Genomic DNA, 5,340 nt, shown 5'->3' with positions numbered 1-5,340 from the left:
AAATAAATGTCCATCACCTGACGAATGGATCAAGAAGATGTGGTATATATTCACAGTGGAGTACTACATGGCAATGAGAGGGAATGACATATGGCCCTTTGTCGAAAAGTGGATGGACCTTGAGGGTGTCATGCTGAGTGAAGTAAGCCAGGCAGAGAAGGACAGAAACCATATGTGTGCCCTCATAGGTCTAGCAGGAAAGCAAGAGAGACCTAATGGAGAACCAGGGGGAGTGGAGGAGGGAGAGAGAGTTGGGGAGAGAGAGGGATGCAAAACTTGAGAGACTATTGAATGCTGGGAATGAACTGAGGGTTGAGGGGGAAGGGGGAGGGGGGAAAAGAGGTGGTGGTGATGGTGGAGGGTAATTAAGGGGAAGAGCACTGGGTGTTTAATAGAAAACAATTTGACAATAAAATATTATGGAGAAAAAAATAAAAATAAAAAATAAAAGGAGACCAGGAGAAACCTAATGGAAGACCAGGGGGAGGGGAAGAGGAAAATAGAGTTGGGGAGAGAGAGGGAAACAAAACCTGAGAGACTATTGAATACTGAAAACTGAGGGTTGAAGGGGAAGGAGGAGGGGTCAAAGGAGGTGGTGGTGATGGAGGAGGGCACTTGTGGGGAGGAGCACTGGGTGTTGTATGGAAACGAATTTGACAATAAACTATTTAAGAAAAAATAAATAAAGAACTCTCTCAGAATGAACTGTGGAATGGAGAACATCCCGATACAGAATATAAGGCTAGCCACTGCTGTCTCCAATGTGGGCACACTTGAATGCATTAACTTTGAAAGAAGAGAAAAATAAACCCCAATAGAAACCTAAATGTATAAAAAATTAAATCAAGCTTAGAAGAAGCTTAAAAATTAAATTAAGCTCAGAACTGAAAACTACCAAATTAAGATGCAAGATATCTTTCCTAACTCAATTAAAACATTGCTCTGTCATTCTTAATACTTTAGTAATGGGATACAGTGATCTGGCTTCACAATCTCAAGAAACATAACTATTCATTTGTATCAACAAATCCATGAAATAAAGTATAAATGATAAAAAAATAAAAATAAAAATATCAATTTCTACATGAATTTTTATCTAATTTATTAAATTTATTTCAAAGTACCTTATTGTTATTATTTTATTAATTTTATTAATACAATATTTAAAAAGTAATTTTTCTAACTAATAATGGTTCATAAATATAATTATTAGCATTTATGTATCACAATTAATAATTCCTTTATTAATTTTGATAAATTGTAGAATTTCCTAATTTTTATTTTATTATTTGTTGGGGCCCCGTAGGCAAAAAAAACCCTCACACAATATTTGGCCTCCTGGGCCACACATGTGGCTTCTGTTCATCCTATGATTTTCTCATTGCTTTGCAAAGAGGCATATCCTTTTGGGCTTTGAATCAACTTGGGTCAGTCAGTGGCTCCAGTCCTCCCCTAACTTTGCTTTCTAGCTCTTTGTCTGCTGTTGGGAGTTAACACAATCCTCAGCCAAAAATTTGCTTATTAAAGGATAAGCATCTTGCCCATGCATAACTGATGAAGGGCCTTAAGAAATGTAAATCTACTCACAGAATTCTTCAGGCTCATCTTCCCCTTGGAGCCAGGCTATTATCAGGGAATTCCTCTCTTGTAATGACTTGATTGTACTTACTACTGTCCTGATAAGAATGACCTTTTCCGGAGCATGTCTTTACTTCAGGGACCTTGAACTATGTAATCATTGGTGAAAAAAAATGTAACCACCCATGATATATAAGACAGTGACTATCTCAGTAAAGGTGTGGCTTTTCCACCATTCACCTTGTCTGTCTTATGTGTCTTGTGTGTCTTGCGTGTCTTGTGTGTCTTCTTTCCTATAGATATTGCACCAACACACCAACCCCCTACTTGGGAGCTTTCGACTGGGATGCTTGGGCTGGTCCCCCGCAATTATTATTTACTTTTATATTTATTTTTGAGTGAGACAGTGACAGAGCATGAGTGGGGGAGGGGCAGAGAGAGGGAGACACAGAATCTGAAGCAGGCTCCAGGGTCTAAGCTGTCAGCACAGAGCCCAATGAAGGACTCAAACCCACAAACCGCGAGATTATCACCTGAGCCGAAGTCAGACTCTTAACTAACTAAACCAGTTAGGTGCACCAGACTTTCCTATTTTTTATATAAGCAATCAAATATCATTCCAGTATTTGGTTTCTTCCTTTCTAATTTGTACATTTTGGGGATCTGAGATTTTGTTGTTGTTTTAAATTTAGAGCACTGGCTAGGACTTCAGTAAAATGCTACATACCAATGTTGATATTAGGGCTTCTTACCTTCATCTTGATTATACAGAGGATGATGTTTCACCATTAAGTGTATTTTAAGGTTTGCTTGTTATAGATATTTTTATCACTTAAAATATTACCTTCTATTCCTACCTTGCAAATATTTTTTATGAACAACTGTTGAATTGTATCAATATTTTCTTCATGTATTGAGATATTCTCATTATTTTCTCCTTCAATTTTCTCCTTTAATCTTATAATGAATAGAGCATATTAATGAGTCTAAATATCTTGATTAATATACTTTCAAATATTAAACCATCTTTACTTTCTGTGAATAAATTCAACATGGTTATAATATACCATCTTTTATTACATTGTTGGTTTTCTTTTGCTAATATTTAAAAAAAAATTCCATCTATGTTGAGTGAAATGAGTTTTTCATATGGTTGTTTCTTTGATATGAAGATTATTTTAGATTATAAAATTGGTTGTGAAATATTCCTTTTTATTCCATTTTAGAAGAGCTTATCCAATATTATTAGTTACTTTAATATTTGATAAAACTTACTCATGAAATCAGTCACTTAGGCCTGGAATTTCTATTAAGGGAAAATCTTTAATTTTTATTTTTTTGCAACTGACTGCAAGGTTATTTTAGTTTTCTATTTATTTCCACGGGCAGGGGTGAGTTTTGGGCTATCCAATCTATTATATGATGGGGAAAACATGTTACTTCACTACCTAGGAAATTGTGCTTTCTCTTCCCCGTTGAGAAACATATATCTAGTGTATATCATTCATATCCATATGAATCCGTCCTTACCTTTATACAGAGGAAATTGAAACTTAAAAATATCTGTTAACTTTTGAATTATCAGGTAAAGGGTGCAAGAATAGAGCCCTTGTAGTTCTTTATTTAATGCAGCGTTTTTTTGATGAAGATGACTTCTCATTAGATATCTTCCATCACAGAAGGTAATAGGATGCAGATAGGGAAAAACCATCCTTTCATTCACTGTTGTTAGGTAAGGAAACATTTTTATTCCACTTAGTGATTCTGCCCAGTGGGGAAAAAAACTGCACTTACCTGTACCCTCACTTATTCTTTTTCAAGGGACAAAGAATAACTTACTTTTTTTCCCCCATATATATGATTAAATTTATTCAACAAATTATTTTTTCCTGTGTACTCTATGCTAAGTATTGCCAGGTATTAAGACATAATAATGTATGACACAAACATGGTCTCTGTTTCTAGAGTTACATATTTTCAGTGGCAATAGAGGAGAAAATAAATCAGGTGTAGAAAATTTACTAGACCTGCAGATCATGAGGATGTGTAAACTTCAAAATCAGATAGTAAGAGAGAAAAATAATTTGGAAGAGAGGATTAATTAACCAGAATTTTTACCTCTTATTACTTCACTTAAGCTCATTCTCAAAGCCAAAGAGTCTACCAGTTTACCCTATTCTCACTCCTCTTGGAGAAGTTATCTAAATTATAATCTTTTGACATTCTGTAAGTTAAGCCAATATGAACACCTTGGCAACCCCTTTCTTCCTCACTTTTCTATGTTTATACTTCCTGATGCTGCCAAATGAATTAAAGATAAGCATCTTTAAAAGGTAAGGCATTGTCTTTTAGTGTATATGAGTTCTCTTGCTAAAACTTCCATGCAGGTACTCCACTTCCAACTGTGGCACCCTTATTCAGGCTCTCAGCATACATACTTGTGATAATAACGGTAATGTAACCTTGTTGGTTACTTACCATGTGCTAAGCACATTACAGACATTATCTCAGTTGAACCCTAAAACAATTTCATGACCTTAAGTGGCAGAGACAGCTTTCTGTTCACCAAAGTCTGTTTCCTTTTCTCCTGAGCACACACATTGTATTTCCCAGACTCCGTTATAATTAGTTGGTATTATGTGGCTGTTTTCTGTCCAGTTGAATGTGAACAGAAATAATAAAAGCCGTTTAAGGTTTGGCCTGCAAAATCTCTAGAACATCCTACACATGCTCCATATTCTCTTTCTTTCTGCACTTATCAGGAAATGAAAACTTCAAAGAATTTAGAGGAGGGGCCTCTGGATGTCTCAGTTGGTTAAGTGTCAAACTCTTGATTTCAGTTCAGGTCATAATCTCGTAGTTTGTGGGATCAAGCCCCACATTGGGCCCTGCACTGATAGCATGGAGCCTGCTTGGGATTCTATCTTTCTCCTCTCTCTCTGCCCATCCCCTGTTTTCACTCTCTCTCTCAAAATAAATAAACTTAAAAAAAATTAGATTAGGTTAAAACCACAAAATATGAGAAGCCTGGAGCCCCAAATTAATCTTTGCAGAAAAGGTCTCGAGGAAAACAGCATGATGAGGAACACCTGTGTTGGATTTTACTTGTTTTATTAAATTATGATGCTATGTTTTACAGTAATTAGTTACCCTGCCTAATATATTTCTTTCCCCTCCATTTCACTGGTGAAGAGATTGAGGCATAGGAAAAATTAAGTAACTTGCTTAAATTTGCTTAGCTATTAGGTGGGACAACTAGGATTAGATCACAGGTCTGTATGACATTAGAGTTTGAGCTGTTACCGCTTAAGTTTCTCATTATACTATCTCATGTACTTCTAAAAAATTTACAATAGCTTCATATGGCCTTTATTGTTTTTACATTGAATTTTTAATAGTGTATTTGCAAATTGGTTTCCATATAACACCCAGTGCTTCTCCCCACAAGTGCTCCCTCCATGACCATCACTTCCTTCCCTCCCTCCCCCTCCCCCTTCAGTTCATGGTTCCTTTTCAGTATTCAACAGTCTCTCATGATTTGTGTCTCTCACTCTCCCCAGCCCTCTATCCCCCTTCCTCTCCCCATGGTTCTCTGTTAGGCTCCTCCTGCTAGACCTATGAGTGCAAACATATGGAATATGTCCTTCTCTGCCTGAATTATTTCGCTTAGCATGACACCCTCAAGGTCCATCCGTGTTGCTACAAATGGCCATATTTCATTCTTTCTCATTGCCATATAGTACTCCATTGTATGTATATATA

Source organism: Suricata suricatta, chromosome X (genome assembly GCF_006229205.1).
Source record: "Suricata suricatta isolate VVHF042 chromosome X, meerkat_22Aug2017_6uvM2_HiC, whole genome shotgun sequence".
Lineage (NCBI taxonomy): Eukaryota > Metazoa > Chordata > Mammalia > Carnivora > Herpestidae > Suricata > Suricata suricatta.
Note: the sequence above shows the minus strand (reverse complement) of the source record.